The following is a 27,537-nucleotide window of genomic DNA, read 5'->3' as shown; positions in this document are numbered from 1 at the left end:
CTTGGGGAATTTTTTTGATTTTTTTGTTACCTTATGACCGAGCCGTGAGGCGACTACGTATCCTCTTTGAGGAATCAGGTCGAACGTAGTTCACTTGACTCCTTTGTTTTCTTGCGACCTTCAAATTTTTTTAATTTTTCATTGATGATTCCAAGAGAGGGGTATAAAAGATAAGTAAGGCTCAAAGGGGTAAAGCAAAGGTTAAAAGTATTTGGATAAAAGAAAGAATTGCCTCCGTCATTTCATTATCCGATAAGCACTAAGTACAAACAAACAAATAAACAACAAAAGAAATTACACATAATATCTTTTGACTGCATCAGAATTGATAGCCATGTCGACGCATCTTCCTTCAACATCCGTCAGACGTAAAGCGCCATTGGATAATACTCTGGTCACAATATACGGCCCTTGCCAATTCGGGGCGAACTTGCCTTTTGCCTCAATCTGATGTGGGAGGATCCGTTTCAATACTTGTTGCCCTACTTCAAATTTCCTGGGGCGCACCTTCTTATTGTATGCTCTTGCCATTCTCTTCTGATATAACTGGCCATGACATACTGCTGCCAATCTTTTTTCATCCATTAAACTCAGCTGCTCTAGTCGGGCTTTGACCCATTCATCATCGTCAATCCCGGCCTCAGCGATAATTCGAAGGGAAGGAATTTCAACTTCTGCTGGTATTACTGCTTCGGTTCCGTATACCAACAAATAAGGAGTCGCACCTATTGAAGTACGAACAGTAGTGCGGTATCCTAACAACGCAAATGGTAGCTTTTCATGCCATTGTCTGGATCCTTCAATCATTTTCCTCAATATCTTCTTTATATTTTTGTTGGCTGCCTCAACTGCTCCATTCGCCTTGGGCCGATACGGGGTGGAATTACGGTGTGTAATCTTAAACTGTTCACATACTTCTCTCATCAAGTTGCTGTTAAGATTAGCACCATTGTCCGTGATTATTATTTTTGGGATCCCAAATCTACAAATGATATGGGAATGGACGAAATCCACCACTGCCTTCTTGGTTACAGACTTGAAAGTTTTGGCTTCAACCCACTTAGTGAAATAATCGATGGCTACCAGAATGAACCTGTGACCGTTCGAAGCTGCCGGCTCGATAGGCCCAATGACATCCATGCCCCATGCTACAAATGGCCATGGTGCGGACATTGTGTGCAATTCCGTTGGTGGAGAATGAATCAGATCTCCGTGTATCTGACACTGATGGCATTTTCGTACGAAACTGATACAATCATGCTCCATAGTGAGCCAATAATATCCCGCTCGCAGAATCTTCTTTGCCAACACATATCCGCTCATATGGGGCCCACAGACTCCAGCATGTACCTCTGTCATCACTATCGTGGCTTGACCTGCATCAATACATCTCAGCAATCCCAGATCTGGGGTTCTTTTGTACAACATTCCTCCACTGAGGAAAAATCCATTTGCCAGTCGTCGAATGGCTCTCTTTTGATCTCCGGTTGCCTGCTCCGGGTATATCCCCATCCTGAGGTATTCCTTGATATCATAAAACCATGGCTCGCCATCCATTTCTTCTTCTATTATGTTGCAGTAGGCATGCTGATCACGAACCTGAATATACAATGGGTCAACATGGATTTTGTCTGGATGGTGCAACATCGATGCTAAAGTGGCCAAAGCATCGGCAACCTCATTGTGAACTCTCGGGATGTGTCTGAACTCCACTGATCGAAATCGCTTGCTCAGATCGTGCAAACATTGTCGATATGGTATAAGCTTCAAATCCCGTGTTTCCCATTCACCCTGGATCTGATGTACTAGGAGGTCCGAGTCTCCCAAGACCAAGACGTCCTGAACATCCATGTCTGCAGCCAATCGTAGGCCCAAAATACATGCCTCATATTCAGCCATGTTGTTGGTACAATAGAAACGTAGCTGAGCTGTAACAGGATAGTGATGTCCTGTTTCTGAAATAAGTACTGCTCCTACTCCAACTCCTTTTGCATTAGCAGCCCCGTCAAAGAAAAGCTTCCACCCTGGTTCCTCATTCAGTTCTAACTCCTCTATATGTATCACTTCTTCATCTGGAAAATACGTCCTCAAAGGCTCGTATTCTTCATCAATAGGATTCTCAGCCAAGTGATCGGCCAATGCTTGGGCTTTCATGGCCGTCCTCGTCACATAGACAATGTCGAACTCTGTGAGTAATATCTGCCATTTTGCCAATCTTCCTGTGGGCATAGGCTTCTGGAAAATATACTTTAATGGATCCAGACGTGAAATAAGGTAAGTAGTATGTGACGACAGATAATGCTTAAACTTCTGTGCTACCCAAGTTAGAGCACAACATGTCTTCTCAAGTTGAGTGTACTTATTCTCATAGACTGTAAACTTCTTGCTGAGATAATAGATGGCTTGCTCTTTTCTTCCTGTGATGTCGTGTTGACCCAACACGCAACCAAACGAATGATCCAGGACCGTTAGATAAAGGATTAATGGCCTCCCCGACTCAGGTGGAACCAATACAGGTGGATTGGATAAATAACCTTTGATCTGGTCAAATGCCTCCTGACATTCTGCCGTCCATTCTATCGCGGCATCTTTCCTCAGCAATCGAAAGATGGGTTCACAAGTTGTTGTGAGCTGAGCGATGAATCTGCTGATATAGTTCAACCTTCCCAACAGACTCATTACTTCTGTTTTGTTCCTCGGTGGCGGCAATTCCTGGATGGATTTGATCTTTGACGGATCCAACTCAATGCCTCGCCGACTGACGATAAATCCTAACAGCTTTCCAGATGGAACACCAAATGCACATTTGGCTGGGTTGAGCTTAATGTCGTACCTTCGAAGTCTTTGGAAAAACTTCCTAAGGTCTGCTACGTGGTCTTCCTGACGCTTGGATTTGATGATCACATCATCTACGTACACTTCGATCTCTTTGTGTATCATATCATGGAACACAGTAGTCATTGCTCTCATGTACGTTGCCCCAGCGTTCTTCAAACCGAATGGCATTACCCGATAACAATAAGTCCCCCATGGCGTAATGAAAGCTGTTTTCTCTGCATCTTCTTCATCCATCAAAATCTGATGATACCCAGCGTAGCAATCCACAAAGGAGCCGATTTCTCGCCCGGCGCAATTGTCGATCAAGATATGGATATTGGGCAATGGAAAGTTATCCTTTGGGCTTGCCCTGTTCAGATTACGGTAGTCGACGCATACCCTGATCTTCCCATCTTTCTTTGGTACTGGCACCACATTAGCCAACCAATCAGGATATCGAGAGACCCGAATAACCTTTGCTTGCAGCTGCTTGGTTACTTCTTCTTTAATCTTCACACTCATATCTGTCTTGAACTTCCTCAGTTTCTGCTTGACGGGAAGGCATGCCGGGTCAATGGGCAATTTGTGAACCACTAGCTTGGTGCTTAAACCCGGCATGTCGTCATACGACCATGCAAAAATATCTTTAAACTCAATGAGTGCTTTGATTAATTCTTCCCTGATGCCAGGCTCAATGTGGATGCTGATTTTGGTTTCTCGGACATTATCCGCATCCCCTAGATTTACAGCCTCGGTGTCATTCAGATTAGGCTTGGGTTTCTCTTCAAATTGGCATAGTTCTCGGTTTATTTCTTCGAAGGCTTTATCCTCATCATATTCAGACTCATCGTCACAATCGATCTTTTGTATCATTAAATCGGAGTCAGATTAATTTGTTAGACTAGGTCGAAGATCCGCCGTGCATGCCATGTCATTAGAATCAGTAAAAAGAGAACTGTTCAGAAAGAGAAAAGAATAAAACAAAATTAAAATGAGACAAGAAAAAGAATTTTATTAAAAATGCGGGATAACAGGGTTCACACTTTTACAAGACAAAATGAGATTTGGATTACACCCTGAATAATCCGAAAAACAAGAAAGCAAAAATCAAAGCCTACTACCAGGACTCTCCCCGAGTAGGAAGAGGAGTAACCGTCCAATTGTTGGTTTTGGCCTCAGGCCCCATAAACTGTATGTCTGTTCCGCTGGAACCCTCTCCGACTTCTACCATATTGACATCAGTGAACAATCTTTCGAAGCTCTGATTCAGATCCCCGTCAATCTGAATCAATGGCCCGAGAATTTTCGGGACCGGTGACCCCTTGGAGCTTGCTCTAATAAAAGATCTTGAGAGACACGGTATTGGTTTGGGAAGAAACCAAACTCTCTTCTTCATTTTCCGCGCTCGCTTTACATCGGCCGCAGTTGGTTTGAACCCCAATCCAAAGGTCTCCAAATTCTTGGGCAAAGAAACAGGTTGAACAATTCCCTGAAGCTCAGCTCCCAAGCCTTTTCCTGGCACAAACCCATTACCCAGCATTTCTAAAACCATCATGACCGTTGCGGAAGCTACCCTAGGGTGCTAAATGATTTTACCCTTGGGGATCTTGTTTGCCAACACTGCATCGAAAATCTGGTAGACCTAGGGACCTTTGTCATCATTGGTCTCTATGAAGGGTACAATGGCGCCTCCCATGGTGCACGCAGTGTCCTCGCCGTGCAGCACGACCTCTTGTCTATCCCACTCGAATTTGACCATCTGATGCAAGGTGGATGGCATTGCTTTGGCTGCATGGATCCATGGTCATCACAACAGAAGGTTATAAGATACTGCGGCATCTAATACCTGGAATTCCATGGTAAACTGGACTGGACCGATGGTCAACTCAAGTACAATATCCCCCACGGTGGCAGTTCCATTTCCGTCAAATCCTCGGACGCAAATGCTATTCTTGTGGATTCTTCCGTGGTCGATCTTCAACTGGTTCAGGGTGGATAATGGACAAATATTGGCACTTGAGCCGTTATCCACCAATGCCCGAGTAACTGCCGAATCTTCACATTTGACAGTTAGGTAGAGAGCTTTATTATGCTCCGTGCCCTCCACTATCATCTGAAAATGTTACCCTGTTCACCTCGAAAATTTTGTTGGCAATCGTTTCCAGGTGATTTACAGAAATCTCGTTGGGCACATGAGCTTCATTCAGTATCTTCATCAGGGCCCGACGATGTTCATCCGAATGGATTAGTAATGATAGCAGCGAGATCTGGGCCGGTGTTTTCTTCAACTGTTCGACCATGGAGTAATCCTGTACTTTCATCTTCTTCAAGAATTCCTCAGCTTCTTCTTCTGACATAGGTTTCTTTGTTGCAGCTGGGTTGGGTCTTCTCAACTCCGTCGGAGCAAAACACCGTCCTGATCGAGTCAGTCCCTGCGCCTCACAACTATCCTCCTCCACTTGTTGTCCCTTGTACATCACCACTGCCTTCTCGTATTCCAAGGCACGACCTTGCTATCAATCACTGGTGTTTGGACTACTGGCTTTATGATGACTGGTTCCCTGCTGACCCCCTTCGCAACAACCACGGGTGCAGATGATGCTCCCGTTATTACCAACTTGGCTGGTTCTAGTTTCCTTGTAGCGGCAGATGGATTCTTCCCTAATATCACCACTGGCTTGACATCTTCCCCCTTCAACTGTACCCCTGCTTCCTCATCAGTCGATTTTTCTTTCGGAGTGGCACGGATCATCATCACTGTCTGTGAGGGTTTCTTTGGCTCCCCTCCTTCGTGCACAAGCTCGATCATGTGGGCTTCGGGGTGCTTTGGCAATGGGTTTTGGTTAATGTTGGGTGCTTCCGGTGCCTGTACCTCAATCTTGTTGGTATCAATAAGATCTTGTATCGCATGTTTCAGCCTCCAACATTTCTCAGTATCATGTCCGGGAGCTCCCGAACAATATTCATATCTTACCGAGTGATCCATATTTTGGGGTAAGGGATTTGGCAATCTAGGCTCAACAGGATTTAATAAACCCAACTGCCTGAATTTGTGGAACAAGACAGTATAAGTTTCCCCCAACTCAGTAAAAGTTCTTTGCCTCTGTAGTCTTTCATTTCTAGAAGCCGGATTTCCCCTGAAACCCATCCCTGGAGGGTTCTTGTAGGCTCTTGGCGGTGGATAGGTGTTTTGTGGTGGTGGTTAGGTGTTATGTGGAGGTGGATATGTATTGTGGGGAGCCGGCGCACGCCATTGTGGGTGAACCGGAGGTTGGGTGTATGTCTGGGCTTGATGGACGGTGAAATGTTGTTCTTGTGGTGGGTAGTAGGGTTGTGGAGGGTAATTTGGAATGTGTGGGTAGTTTAGATGATGGGGTCTGGGTTGGTAATGAGGGGAAGGACCTCTAGATCTAGACCAATTGTCGGCCTCTATTGCCGTGACCTCCTCTCTCCTTTTCTTTCCGAGCGCACCTCCCGTGCCGCTCTGAATGGCCTGAGTTGTTGCCTTATTGCCGAGTAACTCAGGATCTTATTGGACTTAAGTCCCTCTTCTATCATACTTCCCATTTTCACCACTTCATTGAATGATTTGCCAACTGACGTCACCAAGTGACCGAAGTAAGTTGGCTCGAGAGTTTGTAGAAAGTAATCTACCATTTATCCCTCTCTCATTGGGGGATCAACTCTGGCTGCCTGTTCTCTCCATCGGAACCCAAATTCCCGAAAGCTCTCTCCGGGTTTCTTCTCAAGCTTTAGCAACGTGAGACGATCTGGGACTATCTCAAGATTGTATTGGAAGTGTCCTGCGAAAGCCTGTGCCAAGTCATCCCAGGTGTACCACCTGCTCGGATCTTGTCTTGTATACCACTCCAGTGCCGACCCGCTCAAACTCTGGCCAAAGTAAGCTATCAGTAGCTCATATTTTCCCCCCGCTCCCCTCATTTTGCTACAAAAGCCCCGTAGATGTGCCATAGGATCGCCATGCCCTTCGTACAAATCGAACTTGGGCATCTTGAACCCTGCTGGTAATTGAACGTCAGGGAAAGGGCATAGATCCTTGTAGGTCACGCTGACCTGGTTGCCTAACCCGTGTATGTTCCTGAAGGACTGCTCCAGGCTTTTAAATTTCCGCATCACCTCGTCCTGCTCTGGGCTCTTAGCCGACTTTTCAATCTCCGCCGGGACCTCAAAGTGGGGATTATAGGGATGTGGATCGGGTGCTTTGAATGTGAGTTCAGGGGGGTAATATTGTGTGTCGTGAGCCTGAAACAGTGGCTCACTGGATGATCTGTGCAATGGGGCTGGGGGAGGTGCCACAAAGACGAGAATATTTGGTGGAGGAGGGTTTTGACTGGGTGGTGGAGCTTGGGGATCATATGCCTCTCTTCCCTGATAGTAGTGATGGCTTGGGAAACTCGTTGAAGGGCCGGTGGAGGGGTATTCCGGTATGTGTACTGGTTGGAGGGTAGGAGTAACGGGTAGTTCCTGCCCCTTCTGGGCTCTAGCTAAGGCTATCTGCATTTCATTCATTTCCAACCTCATTTTTTCCATTTTCTCCAGGGCTTCCTTCAGCATCTGATTGGCTGTCTTTTCTGACTCAACGCTGTTGTCTGACCCAGTCATGCTTTCTGGTATAGGACCTTTCGATCTTGTTTGATAATGGTATGGTGCCAGTACGCTCTAACAAACTAACTGATATTGATTGGAAAAACAACAAACTTGTCAGTGTTAGAGTCTTAACAGATATTGTAATTGCATGTTGGGGGATGCAATGTTCTTAGGCAGTTAACCATTTCTAACATGTTTTTGCTCTGACCGCATGCATCATTCCGGCTTATTTTATTTGTGCCTCTTTCGAGTGTTACCTCTCTTTTCTTCTTCTCTCCCTTTTTTCTTTATTAATTACGGTCGAATCCTATAGAGATTGCCTATGTATCGTGACCCCGCACGAATTAGACCAAGCGTAGTTCATGCAGAAAGATTTTCCATTTTTCATTACTTAAAACAAACTATTACAAACTAAAATCCTTTTTGCAGAAAGAAAATAACAAATGCAAACTAAGGTCAGATACAAGTTCCAATACTACAGAAATACTTTGATGCGAAAAGACAATGGACTGACAAACCATAGGCTAAAAATATAAAGAAATACAAACACGAACTACGCATACTCTAAAGCTTCAAATATGGGTGCCCGCGGGGCGTCGTTCGGCCTCGCCGTGGGCCTGGGTTCCAAGTCCCTTTTGAGTTTCTCTAATTCATTCATGGTCCGTTTCACATAGATTAGTACTGCTGAGACAAAAGTAGCATGAGTCATATCTTCACAAGCGCGACATCTTCTAAAAATGGCGCGGGCAATGGCTCTAATCCTGTCCCTTGCTTGCTTCTTTTCTATAAGCAGGCATTTTATCTGATCACTGTATGTTTTTAACGCCTGAGAATCCTGCATATGTTGATTCTTCAGTTGCCGTACTTCTACCTCCATTTGGGCCAACAAGTCATAACAGTCTCCGCTTTCAATTTGGAAATCCTCAGCCTGCTTAACTGCTTTACCCTCAAGTGTAGCCACCTTTCTCTTCATGTTGGCAAGAGTTTTCTCGTGGTCGCGTTTCAATTGATTCAAGTATCGGTGATGCTTATCTGCTCTTGTACCCCACTATACTTTGAGCTCTGCCATGACGTTTTCAGACTTTTCTAAACCATCTCGCCATTCCCTGACTTCATTTTTCAGCCCTTTTATCAACTGCTCATCTGATCGACTCCTTGGTTGTTTATCAGGAGCCATTCTCAATTTCTAGATTTGGGCCCTAAGTTCTTCATTTTCTTGGGCCAATCTATTCTTTTCGCCTCGATCCGCAACAACTTGTATACTGTTATTGAATTTCAGACTTTCAACCTGTTGCTTCAACTCACCGATCTTCGCCCGATAACCCTTTTCCTTTGCTAACCAGTTCCATTGCTCCTGGGATGACTCAGCGAAATCTTTGAGATGAGGTCTTTTAGCTGGTCTCCCGCAGGACATGTCACCTCTAAACCAAGCGTGATACCCCGGGGAAACTTCTCCTTTAGCTGTATCCAACACACAAGTATTTGCTGTCAGTTGTTGACACTCACTCCAGATCTGGCGAGCTTCTTCTTCGGGGAACCGACCGTCCGGACTGATTTCAACCACTTGGGTACTCAAGTCTTCATCTTTCGGCACTACTTGATACCTCCCAAGTTGCCTCAAAACCCGATACAGTGCATAAGGTTGGATGCTTTTAAGTCCCATCAACAGAAAGTGGGGCCTGGTTGCCGGCATGTATATGATTTCCTCAACAGGCAACCATCTGAGCGTCCACTGGACTTGGTTGGCAGTGAGAGTTCGGAAGAATGACGTCCAAGCTGTGACTCCCTCGGGTAGACTAACCACTTTGATTCTTGTGTAAAATTCTTCAATACAAGTCTTCTCGGGCGAACCGTAACCCAAGAGCTGGGAGCGGTGGCATAAATGATCGGTCATCCACATTTGCAATAATAGGTTACATCCCTCGAAAAAGTCACCCCCGGCTCGGCAAGCAGTGAGAGCCCGAAAGATGTCAGCCATAATCATAGGCGCCAGAGTACTTTTATCCTGGGTGATCAAGGTACTGACGACCCCAACTACTTTCAAATCAATGTTTCCATCTTTCCTTTGGAACACTATAAGACCCAAAAAACTATCATAAAAGCTACCAGCCTGTGTTCATCCCACTTTTGTCGGTTATCTCTACTGCATAGTTTGAAATTTGGTTTATTGAAACCGCCCACGTGGCCGTATCTAGCATATATGAGGCGGAGACTGCAGAAACCTTTTGCAAAATCTGGATGGTGAAATGTTCGGGGTATTTTTAGGAAATCCAAAAATCGGTGTACAGTGACGGCCCTAGGTGCAATCAAATACTTGAACCTTAACGGAGCTTCATCACTTCCGATGTATCCTGCTATTTCTTCCAGTGTCGGGGTGAGCTCAAAGTCCGAGAAATGAAATACAATGTGTGTTGAATCCCAATAAGTGACCAATGATCTGATAACATCACCCCGAGGCTGGATGTCTAGTAAATCCGGGAGATCCTTCAGATACTTCTTTACTTTGTCTTGCCCTTCCTTGCCTAGGTCATTCCACCATAATCGCAACTCAAAAGGGATCTTGGTCATTATTGAAAAGGGTTTGTTTTGTATTGTGCTCATCCTGCACATTTATTAAGGTGATTATGCCAATGAAAAACTTTTATTAGACTCAAAATAAAACTATCTATGTTCTTTTCCAAGATTTTTTTTCTTTTTTTTTCAAAACGATGGACTAGGTTTCCTTTTAGCACTTCGGGAACGAAGATTTTAAGGCTGCGAGGGTCAACCGGTCAAAAATCAAAAAAAAATGATGACCAAAGATGGTCGTTTATGCAATGTCAGCCTTCTGGCATCCCGCTTAGGAACATTCGGCTATTTTTACAAAAAACGGCATCACCTGAAAAAGTGGCAACATTTTGTCATTTTTTTCTTTTCTGGTCGTTTTTGCAAAATGGGAAGTTGGACCCGATGAAGGTTGCTTACGTATCTCACACCCTGCGAGAATCAAACCGGCGTAGTTCGGGTAAATAAACTAACTGATTTTGAAAACAAACATATTTTCCTTTTTTTTTTTGAAAACAAAGCAAACTAAAATAAGGACTTTTTCCTACACACTTCCTGCTTTTTTTTGGCTAAACAAATAATTTTAAAAGTAAAATATATTTTATTTTATTTTATATTTTTTTTTAAAAAAAATCGGCAGAGTTCCAACAGTACTTGGATACTGGGTTTTCCTAAAATAATCAATTAACTCCCTAACTGTTATTTCTCTCTTTTTCTCTTTTTTTCAATTTTCCAACGTTCCCGAGATTCAAAAACCGGTCAACATGCGGGTTCGGAATAAATGCACAGCACAAATAGGATGCAGCAGGATGGTCTTTTCATTTCAGGTTGCTAGTCCTAGACGGACCCAACCCCTGTGTTGAGTCCCCTAAGTCAAATGCAACATGATGCAAATAATCGTTCCTACTAGGGATCCGTCATGAAGTCATGTTATTCTATGTTTAAAACCTGAGTCGGTGTTCTAGACTGTGTACCCGAGCGGACAACTCAAGTCAAGGAGGGGGCAACTTACCGGGACCCAAAAGGCCATCCGGCTTCGTAACTTATCCGAGCCTCTTTTTTATTTCAGGGTATGACACTAACAGAATAGGGAGTCTCAACCAGTAAGCACATCCCCGGAGGTGAAGAGAGAAGAGTTCGACACAGTTTATATATACAGTCAAATAATATCAAAGCGGTAAAAGCAGCATTTAGCACATTAGACTCACACATGTAAAAATCAGATAAAGCCAAATATAACAATTTATCTAAGCTCGAATTTCTAACCCTGAACCAGTGGTTCTGGGTTACTTTCCCCAGCAGAGTCGCCAGAGCTGTCACACCTCCTTTTTCCGGCACCGCGAGGGTACCAGGAGTTTTTCCAATTAAAGGACAAGCGAAACAGGATTTGTTTATTTATTTCAGAGTCGCCACTTGGGAGATTTTAGGGTGTCCCAAGTCACCAATTTAATCCCGAATCGAGGAAAAGAATGACTCTGTATTACAGTCCGCGAACCAGAAATCCGGATAAGGAATTCTGTTAACCCGGGAGAAGGTGTTAGGCATTCCCGAGTTCCGTGGTTCTAGCACGGTCGCTCAACTGTCATATTTGGCTTATTTATCTGATTTTAATACAATTATGAACCGATGTGCCAATTTTAACTCTTTACCACTTTATTATTATTATTATTATTTTTAAAAAAAAATTGTGAACATCGTTTTAAAACATGTCTTTGGATTACGTCACATGAAATGCACCCGCAATCCGGAACACATTTTTATTCAATGTTTTAGGATTTAGATTTGGGTTGCATGAAATGTGCACCCGAGTTTAAGAAGATTAAATTATTAAAGGAGCGCCTAAAGCGACTAGCGTATCAATTACTTTGGGTAGGGCCGTGAATATTTGCTAAACGGTCCATCCCGAAGTCTAAGCAATTTTAAAGCAAATATTTACTGAGGGCCTCGCAAATTTGTATTTTTATTTGGCGAGGCTTGTCTCATTATTTTTATTTAAAAAAAAGATAATCTTAGAATGACTACATTTTTTCTATTAAGTTTAGTCTCTAAAATAAAGAAAGAAAATCCTAATTAATTAGGAGTTAGAAAAATTAAGAACATGTAACATACTAATTGCTAGATTAGGACCAATATTAAATGAAAGAATTTTAAAGAAAAAAATCGAAATTATAAATAAAATAAGAAATTCGACAACTAATATTCAAAAGAAATCAAATATAGCTAGATTGAAGCTCACATTGTTATATATAAAAAAACAACTATTGGAATTAATTATTCATAACCATTTGAAACTAGATTTAACCACAATTACTAAAGCTTATTAGAAAGATTATTAAACTTAAACATTATCTAGTCTTGTTTGGCTTTAACTAAATTTGACTATCCATTCATGATTGACCTACTGTTGACCATATTAAAACTTTCATAGCTAGTGAATTAACCCATTTTGCCAAGCTGATTCACTAAAGACCAACTTATATTATTTTTCTCTTATTGCAATTATTAAACAGTAATACATAAAATAGCCTAAATACAATCAGTAACAGAAACGAAGAAAAAAAAGCGAAATTAAAACTTCAAAGTTCCATTCTTCATGTATTCATGCTTCACATTTTTCAGCTTGTAATAGCTAGTATTACAGTCGTGTACCTGGTATTTGAATACAAGGAAAGGAAGAATAGGATCAGTAGCAGTAGAAACAGCGCAGCAACAACAAACAACCAGCAGTCAGAAAACCCAGCAGTAGACTTGAAAACCAAACAGAAATTCCAGCAACCACTCAATAAAGCAATAACAAAGGACCAACAGTTAACTCAAAAAGCCAATTGAAAATACCTGAAGCAAACAGTAGGCAGAGATCACACTCAGGAATACACGGAAATAGTATTCGGATATTTTAGAAATCCACTTCTTCAAGATTAAAAGTATGTTCTTATCTCCTCTTTAGTTCTGAAATTTTTTATCTCTCCACAAAATTCTTCTCAAAAAATTCTTCTCTCCTTAAGTGTCAAATGAGTCCCCTTATATACCCAAAGCAAGACCTTTTTTACCCAATTTCCTTCCACTATGTGCACCCTTTAACTTTTATTATTACTCACACTTTTACTTTAGTAAAAGTAGTCAACGTGGGCCCCCCCGTGTTCCCTCTTTTGAAAAGTAGTCAAAGTGGGCCCCCATGTTCCCTCTTTTAAAAAGAAGACATCATTACACACCTTTTCCTTTTTGCTTTTATTATTATGTCGGGTCCCCACCATAATTAAATAATCTGTAATTGATTAATTCCCGTTTTACCCCTAAAACTACTGTTACGCCCCGATTCAAAAATCCGTTCAACTTCAAAATTATCTAAGAACCTAAAATTAAATTACCAGCTATAACCAATCCTTAATCCAGTTCAATCAACAAATTCAAACTTAAACTGTGAACAACAAATCAACAATCAGAATTATTTTGACTGAACGATATTTTTAACAACACGTATATTTACAGATTCAACAATATTAACAAATTGAACCTAACCAACAAATAGATTTGAATTTCTAAATCCAATAACCAATTGATCTTTAAACTAAATCCAACAACATTACAACAAAAATGAATATTCAAATAAAATCAAGCATTTAAAACATAAATTCACATTAAATCACCGGATTAAGAGCGAACTTCAACCAAAAGATGAACACGAATTTAATCTAAACTAATCAACAAAAATGGACGATTCAAGTGATTAAACTAACATATTTCTATATTACAACTAAATTCTTTTAAATGAATAAAAATAAACCGAAGAAGAAATAATTGATTGAATTTCAACTTGAATCTAACCACATTAAAATTAAACTAACAATTCTTTTTTACAAATTAAACTAAAACTAAACTAACAATTTCTTTTATAAAAACAAACAAAACACGTGAAATAAGCAATTAATTAAATTTCAATTCAAATCTACCAACATTAAAATCAAACTAACATATAAATTAAACTAAAATTAAGCTAATAATTTCTTTTACATTAAAATTAAACTAACAATTTTAATTTGAATCTAACAACATTAAAATTAAACTAGCAATTTCTTTTACAAAAATAAATAAAAACACATGAAACAAACTGAAAAACAATTAATTCAATTAACAAAACACATGAATTAATTCTACAAAACATATGAACAAACACTTGAATTAATTCAACAAAACATATGAACAAACTAGAAAGTTAATTCAACGATAAACATGAACAAAACAAGAATCAAACATTTACCGATTTTAAATCCGAGAATATCAAAACAAAATACGGAAAAACATGAAACTCAAACCTACTAACCGGATCGAAGTGACGACGAACTCGAACGGAAACAAATATGACCGGAGACAATTATTGCACCAAAATCACTTGAATCTGCCCGGAAACTTAAACAATGGACGAAGCTCGATGGAGGGGTGTTTGGCAATGACGAGAACTGAAGTAGCACCAGCCCGCGAAGGAGAAGAAGAACGCAGCAGCGGCAACAAGCGGAGCTGCCATGACAGGTATGGGGCAGCAGCGCGAAACAGGAGCAGCAACGACGAGGAAGAAACAGTAGCAGCCGCGGGCAGCAGCCATGGACGACGTCGGACGAAGAACGCAGAAACAACAGTGTCGGAGAAGAAGAAACAACGAGTGACATGAACTTGAAGAAGAAGAAACCATCGCGATCTTGAAGAAGAAGAAGAAACACGGGCAGCGGGTGTGTGTGTGTTACGTCATCGTGGTTGTGTGTGTGTATGTGTTGTCGACGTGGTTGTGTGTATGGCGTGGGGATGAAGGGAACGGGAGTGGGGCAGCCATGGGAGGGGCTTTGAGCTCTTTTGGAGAAGAAGAGAGAAAGAGAGGAAGAAGAAGAGGGGGGGGAGGTGCGGGTAGTCTTAGGTTTTTTGTTTTTTGTTTTGTTTTGTTTTTTATGAAAAATGAAAGAAAAGGGGGTTTGGGGTCTTTTGGGTTATGGACTGGGTCGACCCAGTTCGAAATGAACTGGGTCGTTTGGGAAGATTGGGTCTCTTTGGGCTTGTGACTTAAAATTGAAGAAAATGCCCAATCCGATCTCTTCTATTTTTATCCTTTTCTATTTATTCAATTTCCTAAATAATAATAAAGCTAGAATGCTAAGATTAAATTATAAAACCCAAAATTATCTGGAAATACTAATTAACTCTTAATAACAATTAGGACACAATTAAATAGCGACTAACGAGAAAATCACACAATTTGGACATTAAGTGCTAAAAATGCAGCGTACATTATTTTTATGATTTTTTTTATTTTGTAAAATAAATTTGATTAAATATAAAATGCAAACGCGACATATTTTATATTTTTATTAATTTAAACAAATAAACATGCACAGACAAAATACAAATAATTATAAAAAAAAATACCACAAAAATACAAACATTGCACACAAAGGAAAATTGTTTTATTTTGAATTTTTGGGAGTGATTCTCATATGGGGCGAAAATCTCATGCTCACAGTGTCTATATTTTATTCTAGTTCAATTATAGTAGGTGGTTTAAAGTTGTACCTTTCAGCTTTCATAAAAGCAATTGTATTAGGTACCTAAAGTGTTCAAGTTATAGCTAACTTGAAGTTGTCGCAACAGTGGATGTTGTGTGCCACAACGGTATTAGAGTTAATCCTTAGGTTTACAAAGAGTTTTTGTAAATGCTGTTTTGGCTCAGTAATTTTAATGGAAGTTTGGGAATATCCTACTGAGTAGTAGGTCGTGGTTTTTTCAACTTTTGAGCCAGGTGTTTTCCACGTAAAAATATTTGTGTTATTTGTCACACCTCCTTTTTGCGCGCCTACCCCGAAGAATAAATGCGTGAGGGAGTTTTTCCAATTTAAGTGACAATATTCGAAATGAGATTATTTATTTAATTCAGAGTCGCCACTTGGGAAAGGTTTGGCTTTTGGTGTCCCAAGCCACCGGTTTATCTTGAATCCCAATTCGAGGAAAATATTCAACTTTCCAAATGAAGTCTGAGAACCAGAAATTCTAAGTAAGGAATTTTGTTGACCAGAGGGAAGGTGTTAGGCACCCCCGAATCCCGTGGTTCTAGTACGGTCGCTTAAATTGCTGTAATGGCTAAATATCTGATTTTAATACATATTATAATTTATGTGCTTTTATCAACTTTAAACCGCTTTTATTATTATTTTTTTAATAGAATTTCAACGTCGTGAAAATGCATCTCGAACCACGTCGCAATCAATGCACCCGTGGTTGTTAATACATTCTGACTCCGTTAAGATTTGGATTTGGGTCACATAAATGCACACCCAAATTTAGGAGATTTGGTATCGCAACTATGCCACGGGAACCGTTCCCATAGCCACGATAATTTATTAATCGCGCCTAAAGCAAACTACGAATATACAATTATTTTTTCTAAACTACTTTTTAGATTATTGCAAAGCTGAGAGTTATGGAATTATTGTGGTAAAAGTGATGTAGTGTAGATTTTTATTCTTTACCGAGTTTGTATTTGAGCCCGGATCATAATCCTTGCCATGAATTATTAAATCTAAAAGCCCAAAATCTCATTCATCTCACTTTAAATTTAAAAGATCCAATGGCTCTAATATACCATAGTTTCTTTAGCGTAAGGCTCCATTTTTTAGTTTTTATTAGATAACTATAATAATTTTGAACTTAAAGCCATATATTGTTTCATGAAACAAGAAATTAAAATAATTGAACACTAGAAACATAACATCAACTAAGGAATAAAATGCTAACATAAAAATTGTTTTTTTAAAAAAAAAAGAACTTCCTTTAAAATAATGACTTATTTACGTTCAAGTCTAACATGGATTTCTCAAATCATATTAATCTAACAACATAGGTGAGAAGCTAATTATTTAGTGACTTGAGAAACTAATTCTAATCAAACACACATAAATCAAAACAGAAACAAAAGAAATAATAATGAAACATTTAAACAGATCTAAATCAAAACTGAAACATTCATCTAATGCAAACAAGAATTTAGAGGAAATGAACCTTTGATATGAATATTCTATCAATAGACTGAGAAGACAACCTTCTTCATGAAATGGATACAGCTCAACAATCGTTACTCCAAAACGAAATAAAGCCAAGCAAAACCATACGGACTAGAAGGAGACTCAAACGGAAACCCGGACTAGCGACTTCGACCGGCGACGAAAATCCAAACGCATCTGTTTCGATTTCTTTTGGCTCATTTTGGGTGGTGTTAGGGGTGGATTTTATGGCTGTTTGCAACGGGTTTTTGCTGCTATTTTAGAGGTCGTTTTGACTAAAACAACGGAGCTATTTTCAAGCTTGTTTTGATGTGTTTTGAACGGATTTTTGATGGCTGAATTACTGGAGCTTCAAGGCTGGTCTTGATGGTGAAAAGGTCATTGTTTTCTGGTTTGAGAAGAAAGAAAGAAGGAGATCCGTTGGGGAGGGGGTGTTCTGCCCGTGTATTCCCACGATATATCGAGTGTATATCGAAGGTATACTCTATCCGCGTTTTTGGGAGGGTGAGTGTATTTGGAGAAAAAATGGGTAGAAGAGAGAGTTGTGGAGCTCCCCTTGCTGCCTATGACCGTGTGTGTGTTGAAGAAGCTTAAGAAATGAGGAAAAGGGGGAGAGGTCAAAGTTGTCTTGTTGTTGGAGTGTAGCATGGGTGAGTTGGAAATGGATAAAGTGAGAGGGGACAAGGAAAAATGGGGGACAAAAGAAGGTAGGATGGGAATATGGGAATAGTGGGATGAGGGACCGGTGTGGGGGCGAGGGAAAGTGAAAGTGAGGTATTTACGAGATAAGTGGGAAAAGTGGGAATAAATTCAAATAGGGTCAAAAATTAGGTGTCAACAGCTGCCCCTCTTTGCTCGGAAACACGAAGAGTTTTCGGGCAAAGATAAAGTGAACCATGTGACTAATTTTTGACCATATCGTTATTCAAAAGAGGAAGAAAAATAAAGGAAAGGCGCAACCGAGTCCTGGTTTTGGATGGCCTACATATCCCGGGTTATATGGGAATCAGGTCAGGTGTAGTTCAGAAGTGAATGGGGCGATGAAGTGCCGAGATTTTGTTTTGTTGAAAACCTCGCTCCCGAGGATTCAGAGACTACTTTTATGGTGTTTATTTCTTCATCTGGAAAATAAGTACTCAATGGTTGGTATTCCTCATCAACCGGGTTCTCGGCCAAATGATCCTCTAACGCCTGGGCTTTCATTGCCGTGCGAGTGACATAGACTATGTCGAATTCAGTAAGCAAGATTTGCCATTTGGCTAGTCTACCAGTAGGCATGGGTTTCTGGAATATGTACTTCAACGGATCCAACCTAGTTATGAGGTAAGTAGTATGAGCTTGAAGATAATGTCTCAATTTTTGAGCGACCCACGTCAAAGCATAACACGTTCTTTCCAACAAAGTGTACTTGGCCTCATAGCTGGTGAATTTCTTGCTTAAGTAATAGATCGCCTGCTCTTTCTTTCCGGTTATGTCATGTTGCCCGAGGACACAACCGAAAGAATTTTCCAAGACTGTCAGATACAAGAACAGGGGTCTCTCTGGCTCTAGCGGGACCAAAACTGGAGGATTTGAAAGATATTCTTTGATCTTGTCAAAAGCCTCTTGACATTCAACCGTCCATTTGATTGCTGCATCCTTCCTCAATAGCTTGAATATGGGCTCGCATGTGCTAGTTAGCTGGGCAATGAATCGACTGATATAGTTTAACCTGCCCAATAGACTCATCACGTCTTTCTTCGTTCTTGGAGGAGGTAGATCTCGGATAGATTTTATCTTTGTTGGATCTAACTCGATACCTCTCCTGCTTACTATGAAATCCAAAAGCTTGCCCAATGGGACTCCAAAGGCACATTTAGCCGGATTCAGCTTCAGGTCGTACTTTCTCAGCCTCTCGAAGAATTTCCTCAAGTCTTGGACATGATCGTCCTGAGTCCTGGACTTGACTATCACGTCGTCCACATACACCTCTATCTCTTGATGCATCATATCATGAAAAATGGCAGTCATGGCTCTCATGTAAGTTGCCCCGGAGTACTTAGAATCCTCGCTCCCGAGGCTCTGTGAGGCCGTGTTCCCAATGTCGGGCCACTATTTTGAAAAAAGAGTCATAAATAAATCAAGTGATGCTGTTTTTGTCAAAAACAGCCAAATGTTCCCGAAAGGGACGGCGGAAGGCTGACTTTGCTTAAACGGCCACTTTCGATCATCCTTTAGAGTTTTGATCGGTTGACCCTCACAGCCTTAAAATCTTCATCCCCGAAGTGCTGAAAGGCCGTGTTCGAAAATCGGATCTTTCTTTCTAAAATATAGTCAAATCATTTTTGAGTCAAATCATTTTTGCTTAAATCACCTTAATAAATGTGCAGGATGAGCACAATGCAAAATGAACACTTGTTTCTTTACTTTTGCACTTGTTTGTCCCGAACTACGCAAGATCTGATTCATGCGGGGTCATGATACGTAGGCAATCCCCATCGGATTCGATCATAGCCATAAAATAATTGAGTAAAAAATGAAAAACAAAAGTGCCAAAAACAAAAAAAGAGCGGCAAAAACAAGATCAAGAGTGGTTAAAGAGAGGCAGGAATAAAAGAAAAGAGGTACATAGTGAGGAGGGCTAGTTTAAGGCCGGGATGAAACATGCAACCCGTTCAAACACATGGTAGAAGCGTTTAACTGTTTAGGTGCATTGCATCCCAACGTGCGATTTCCTATATGTTAAATGCCTCAAAACTAACAAGGTTATGTGTGTGTGTAAATTAGCCAGGTTCTGTTCAGGTGATTGGTTTTGTTGGTATGCGTTGATGAATGCGCAACCTTACACGCGACCACAATATTATCCACAAAACTGAGCTCCACTTCCCAGAAATGTCCATCCTTACCAAGCTCCATATAATCCTCAATCAGATGTTCCCCGGTACAATCCTCGCCCAAGAGAGCCTTTCAGAAAGGATCAGTTCACCCCTATTGGTGAATCGTATTCAAGTTTGCTCCAAAAGCTGATTAGGCTAGATCTATTGCAGCCAGTGGACCAAATTCGGCTGAACCCCGAGTCCCCACCGCACTGAGCTGACACTATATGTGAATACCACTCTAGAGTAGTGAGGCACAGTACAAAGGACTGTTGGACCCTCAAAAGGGCAGTTGAAGATTCGATTGAAGCTGAAAGAATCATTTTTCGGGATGAAGAAGCTCCTGATGTGATGAACAATCTGTTGTCCGCCCACAACAACAGGCCAATAGTCAGAATGATTTGCGAAGATGAGGAATTTGATCCGGCACTGAAGGCCATTACAACCATTGCCAAGATAGAAGAAAAGCCATAAAATGGTTGCCAAACATGAAAGTTCCCCATCAGACGGGAGTCTCAGTAGCCAGTCTTGCTATCCTTTCTGCATCCAGATTATCTCAGGGTGTGATCCAAAGTTTTACTTTATTGTCTTACTTTCTTGTATAAACCCTTCTATCTTCAAAAAAAATTCAAAAAAAAAAATTCAATCAAAATCAAGAAAAAAAATGAAATCAATATTTCACTGTCTAGGAATGTCTCTTCTCTTAATCTTGTCATTTTTCTTTCTTATTCTCTTTTCAATTCTCTTAAATGCAGATTTCAATAATACGACATGCTTGCGGACTTCATGCCCGGATCCTGAAAGTCGTCAGACCTCAAAATAATGAATCAAGGATTAGATCGCAATGAAGATACGTTTAAGAAAATAAAACAAAGAGTTGGAAAAGTTGAAAGAAAATTGGGTCCAGATTGGAAAGGTACATACATTGCAACAAGAGTACTGCCAAAAGAGTGCGTTGTACTTGGGACACATCGAAGAAAATGCCCTTGAAATAACTGTCAATGCAAATGCAGTCAAAAAGTACTATGTTAGATCCTACATATAGTTCTAATATTTTCTGGTTGAGATGACGAAGGCTTTCATTCTCGCTACCCAAACACTATCAACCCTTTGCAAACTCATTTGAGCTGGTTACTCTTCTTTGATTACCCTCTTTAGAACCTGAAAGTATTATTGAAAAATAAAATGAAAAAAAAGAAATTGAAATGAAAAAGAAAAATGAAGAAAAAAAGAAGAAGAAAGAATTGGAAAAAATAAGAAAATATATATACAAAAAAAGGAAGAAAAGACAATGAAAATGAAAAAAAAAGGAAACGGAAGGGAAGAAGAAAGTGAAAAACAAAACAAATCAGAAAAACAAAAGACAATCAAAAACAAAATGATTTGCCTGAACTACGTTTGACTTGATTCCGAAAGGATACGTAGACAACCTCTCCTTGGGGTTCAGTCACACCAAAATAAAGATCCCCCCCCCCCAAAGTGAATCTGGGGCAAAAGTTATAGTAGTTCGGCGACAGTTCGCCAGAAGAATTCATATCCAATATACAGAAGGAGAAGAACCGGAGAAGCTGTAGAAGTAAGAGGTGAGTTTCTCGATAATTCTTAGGTAGTTCCATATAATTTATTTTTGCTATGCAAGTATAATTGTTATATGAGTGTTGAAGTTTGTTCTGATATCAAGGTAGTGAAATATATTTGCAAAGGACACGATAAAATTATATTTCATATACATGGTAGTGATATAGATACAGACATAGATGAAATAAAAGAATATCAATCTGCTAGATGGGTTTCGCCTCCAGAAGTTTCATGGCGATTATTTTGTTTCCCAATAAGTGAAATGATTCCAAGTGTTTTTCACTTTCAGTTACATTTAGAAGGACACCAATTTGTCTCTTTTAAAAGTATTGAGAATGTTGATAAAATACTGAGTAATCTGATGATTCGAAAAACAACGTTAACTGAATACTTTGTTATGAACAGAAAAAAAAATAAAGATGTTATGCAACTATTATTATTATATAAAGAATTTCCCGAGTACTTTGTATGGTCATTTAACGAAAAAATGTGGATACGTCAAAAACAACGTAATGTAAGTGGACGTGTTATAACATGTCATTCAATAGAAGGAGAAAGATATTATCTTGGATTATTGTTGATGAATGTTAGAGAACCAAAATCATATCAGGACTTATGTAAAGTTGACGACAAATGTAATACATTTAGAGAGGCTGCAGAAAAAAGAAGATTGTTACACTGCGATAACAACTTGGTTGAATGTATGTAAAGCTACAAATTATCAAATGCCATGTAGTTTAAGGCGTTTATTTGCAACATTATTGGTGTACTATAATCCCGCTAATCCAGCAGAACTTTGGAAACAATTTGAAGATTCAATGTCCGAAGATTTTAAGATTCTACCTAACATGAATGCTAAAGATATTCATTTTATGGCTTTAAATCATATTAATGATCTTTTGCATTTGATGGGACGTGATATTAGTGAATATAATCTTATTCCTGAGAAAATTAAACCTTCAGCTGCTATCAGAGAAACCAATGACTGTCAGTTTGAAAGAAATATCATTGTTAGAGAAGAAGATTTGCTTCTAGAGAGAAAATTAAATACTGAACAACGAAAAACGTATGACACCATTTTTGATAGGATATTTTCTAACAAATCAGAAGTATTTTTCGTTGACGGACCTGGAGGATCTGGAAAAACTTTTTTATATCGTGCTTTATTAGCTGCTGTACGATCAAAAGGTTTTGTCGCTTTAGCAACAACAAGTTCAGGTGTTGCGGCTTTGATCCTCCCAGGAGGACGAACTGCTCACTCCCGCTTTAAATTTCCTATTAATATCGATGAACAATATTCTTGCAACATTAGTAAGCAAAGCGCACTTGCAACTTTAATACGTGATGCAAAACTGATTGTCTGGGATGAAGTATCTATGGCAAAAAAGAAAGTGATCGAAACTTTTGATATTCTCTTGAAGGATCTAATGGATACAAATGCTCTATTTGGAGGAAAAGTGGTCGTTTTCGGTGGTGATTTTAGACAAACTCTTCCGGTTGTTAGGAATAGGAAAAAAGAAGATTTTATTCAAAAAAGCTTATTATATTCTGAAATTTGGAATCAACTAGAAAAACTACGATTATCAGAAAATATGCGTGCAAAGACAAATCCTACCTTTTGTGAATATTTGATGAGAATTGGAAATAGACAAGAAAAAACAAATAGCCATAACAAAATTGAAATCCCTAATTGTTTTGTTATCCCTTTCATTTCTTAAAATCCATCATTAGATCTGTTGTTTAGAGTTACTTATCCAGATCTACATACATATTTTTCCGATGCATCTTCTATAATTTTGCGTGTAATTCTAACAACCAAAAATGACTTTGTTAATGAAATAAATGATTTGTTCATAGCTCAATTTCCTGGTGATCCTAAAACATATGTTGCATTTGATGAGACTATTGAAGCAAACGATCAAAGTCAATATGAAGATTTTCTGCATACTTTACATCGTGCTGGTTTACCTCCCCATAAATTGACCTTGAAAAAGAATTGTCTTGTTATGTTATTACGAAATTTAAATCCATGTGAAGGTTTATGCAATGGTACACGACTTATATGTTGTGATCTTCGAAAACATGTTATAAGTGCTAAAATTGCTACTAGGGACTTTAAGAATACGCATGTATTTATTCCCAGAATACCATTATTATCATCAGCAGATAAAAAATTGCTTATTCCTTTCAAAAGAATACAATTTCCTGTGAGATTGTGTTTTGCTATGATAATAAATAAAGCTCAAGGTCAAACATTGGACTTCGTGGGAGTTTATTTACGCGAACCTGTTTTTTTCTCACGGTCAGCTCTATGTAGCGCTATCAAGAGCAAAAAGTTCCAATTGTGTAAAACTGCTAATTCGACCAGCCATAACAGATAGCGATGATGATCATTCAACTTACAATATAGTGTATAATGAAATCATTCAAAAAGCTTTTCCATAAATAGTTCCACTGGATGGCTCCAAGTTTTGTTCTTGTAATGTGCTCATACAATTCATGGCAAGTTGGCTTGAGGTTTGACATCATCCCAGGAATTACTCTGATGTTGTTACAGATGTATTTTTACCATTACCTGTATGTTTATTATTCATTTAACGATTCTTGTTGAAATATATTTTTTGCACCTTTACTATGTAATAACAAAAGGTTAACTTCTGTTCTTGCAAATCCTTGCTAAACTTTTATCGTTCTTTTTAACGCGCAATAAATAACTCAGTGTTTTATCTATTTGATTTTACTGTTTCTATGACATGTATAATCTGCTCCATCTCTGTCTTATTTTGTCCATCCATCTTTCTTTCTTTTTCTTGCTTCAATATTATTTGATAATCCAGATGCATTTTCTTAAATCAATATTATTAGGTTCTTTCATGCCAATAATTTAGAATATAACTACTGTATGATGAAAAAAATTTAAAGCTCACTAACGAAAAATAAAAAAAAGTATTATAGCTTATGTATTCATATCATTTAGATACTTGCTTGGTGACATACTTGAAAAACTTGATGGTTTCTTTAACATTTCTTTTTCTATAAGATTGATTCTTGCTTAACTATTACAACTGATTCTTATGTGAAGAACCAGAAGGAACTCCATTTATACTATAACCCAACCGGACCCAATTCCAAACAAAGGGGGAGGGTTCACTGTCTCTTAAAATCAACTTCGCTGACTATACATATATGTATCAAAATTCTTACCAATTTTAGTTTTACTGTGACTAACTTCTACTTTCTTTTTTGTGCTTATTAATTAAGAATTGCGTTTTCATTTCAAAATTTTACAAGATAAGGACGTGTCATATACCTAGAATAAAGCGGGCAAAATGTATCAAACTACTATGTTATACATTTTGATTAAATTACAGTTAAACTCTTCTGGCTGCTTTATTTCGATTTATAAAATTGCAAGTATTAGACTCATGAACATACTTCCAAGTAATTATATCTACCTGTGTGCATTTTGCTACATTTTCCATACACTGATTTTTATTTTGTTGTTTAGGAAGTGGAAGTTGCCAAAGAACCAGATCAGTCTTCTGATGCTAAAGTTAAGTGTGAAATGGGGTACCCCACATGTTTGGTTGGAGAATCACAAAAATTTGATGCAAATCATGTTGATAATTTTTTGTTGTGTGGTGAACTTCTTGCTTCTTATATTGATAGTTTTGCACATAATCTTGGCTCTTCTACGAAACGGTTACACAACGTGTAAAATTTTGGAGCTGGATACTTTAGAATTAGATATTGATTGTCCATTCAATTTGATCGGTTGGATTTACAATGTCTTGACTGATTGATTGTGGATTTTAATTCACATTATCGTTGGCATTTCAGCTGGTTCTACATCAAGGATACATATGGAAGGCACACAAATCACCAGCTACTGATAAAAGGAATTAATGATGAGAAGCCATCAGTTATGGGAGAACCTAGCCAACGGAATTCGACTTCAACTCATGGATCCTTTAAGAAGTATTTGGCTAGAAAAAGACAGGTGATTTAATATCCTTCCATGTATCTGCCTTCAGTTATTCTACTTGCCACTGTTTAGTCAACTTACATTTACTCTATGTACTATTTAAGACTTTAGCAATGAATCTGGAAGTTTATCATGTTATATGTCTTCTTATTATGACCAATGTATTTCTCAGCGCTACTTAAGCAGCCAAAGGGGTTAGAATATCATCCAAGAATGGTGAAATATCACATCATATTCCTTTCTTTTAGAAGACATTTTCAGTGCTGAGGAGGTCTGTTCCTCCTATACATGCTCAATTATAATTCTTTTTCCTTTTTCTAGAAAGCTCATTCACAAATGACAAAAGGTGGTATATTCTAGGACATCAGTCTGGAAGATTTGTCAGGGGTTTGAGAAAGGAGAGCAATCCAAAGCAGATGCTGAAAAGAGTAGATTTTTTTACCTTTACTTTTATTATAATCTAACATATCTCACATAATATATATACCGATTTTCTAAGGTCATAGAGTAGAGATGAGTGAAGTTAGCATTCTTGAATGACCTCAGTTACTCTTTGGATCATGCCTCAAACTATCAAATCTCTCTTAGTATTATCTATGTATACTTTCAGAATATACAATTGTATTGAAAGTTGCAAGATATAGTTGAGATTATAGTTGGTTCGTAAGCCTCGAGGGAACTCAGGCTCCAGTTACGCCTGAGTATACTTCCCCAATCATAATTGTTTGAAGAACAGGATATGTCCATTATGATCTAAAATTTTATGACGGAATTTTTCTGACCTACACGTACACTAGAATATGGCGACTACGCCGACATTGAACTAACAACGCATAACAACTGTTGACTATTCACTCCTTCAATTCTCCATCAATATCAAAACTGTTCTTGACCTCCGTATTTTCTCCGTTAACTCTCAATTTTTCTCTTTGATTTCATCTTCTGCCAATATCAATACTTCTGGTAAGACTTTCTCTATTATTGTATTCCCTTTTTTTAATAGGCTTTGCTTCCTGCTTTCGTAGTGTTTATTAAGAATATCTGAACAAAAAAAAAGGAACAAGAAAAGTTGAAATAGGATCACACCTTGAAACGATCAGCCTTATATGTGCTGGTAAATTGTTCAAAGGTGATGATGGGACTGAGAAGTTAAGCTAATTCGCTATCAAATTAAAAAACCAAAAATATTCAATTCACAAATCCGTAGTCTTTTTGAAATATGGACCTTGAAGCTAATTTCTATTTCATCCTTAAAGATTATCATCATGTTTACAAATTGCTCCTCTAGGCACATGCTGTCAGGGTATCTTCGAGACGTTTGAGCTAACAACATTTTCTATTTTTCATACTCTTAGTATTTAGTTACTTTCTCTGGATATTACCAATCTCAGTAAACTTCATAATGCATTTATGGGAAAATAACTTAAAAGTCTTGGATACTGGTGTCATCTGAGCATATGTGATCATCTGTATATATATGGCTTAGTACTGCCCAGGAAAGCTATAAATATACCTTTAGCCTTTAGGTGACTTATCTGTATAGGGACATGTAAAAGTGATTTTCAAAGTCTACAATGAAGTGCAACATAGGAGCTTCCAGTAATATGGAACTGATATGTGGTATTGCTTATGCTCAGGCAAAGCACCATTGAGTGATATAGATCAAAGTTTGAAATTAATGAGCAAGCGAAGGTACTACAAATACATGAAATCTATAACTTCCAATCCTAATATCCAAAACCAAGAGAGTTACTGGTACAAAATTTTATACACCTGATCAGTTGTCTCCATTCCCATTAATTTACAACAATGGTCTCTGTTGTCTCGCCGGAGCCCTCTTTTTTGGTATTCCATTTTCTAATTGCTCTCTTTTGAAATGTTGTGATTCCTTTACACCAACAGTAAAAATCTATACAGTTGTTTTGCTTATGATGTCCTAAAAGATAAGACTAATGAAATCAGTCCTTTTAACTTATAGGAGATATTAACTAAGTAACTATGTTGTACCAATGTATGTCATTTTAAATTTTATTAATTGAGTACATGATATGTTATATAAAATTGTTGAACTTGGGCAACGTTTAAAGGAAAAATAAATTACATTAGTGCG

The sequence above is a fragment of the Nicotiana sylvestris genome, chromosome 3 (genome assembly GCF_000393655.2).
Source record: "Nicotiana sylvestris chromosome 3, ASM39365v2, whole genome shotgun sequence".
NCBI lineage: Eukaryota > Viridiplantae > Streptophyta > Magnoliopsida > Solanales > Solanaceae > Nicotiana > Nicotiana sylvestris.
Note: the sequence above shows the minus strand (reverse complement) of the source record.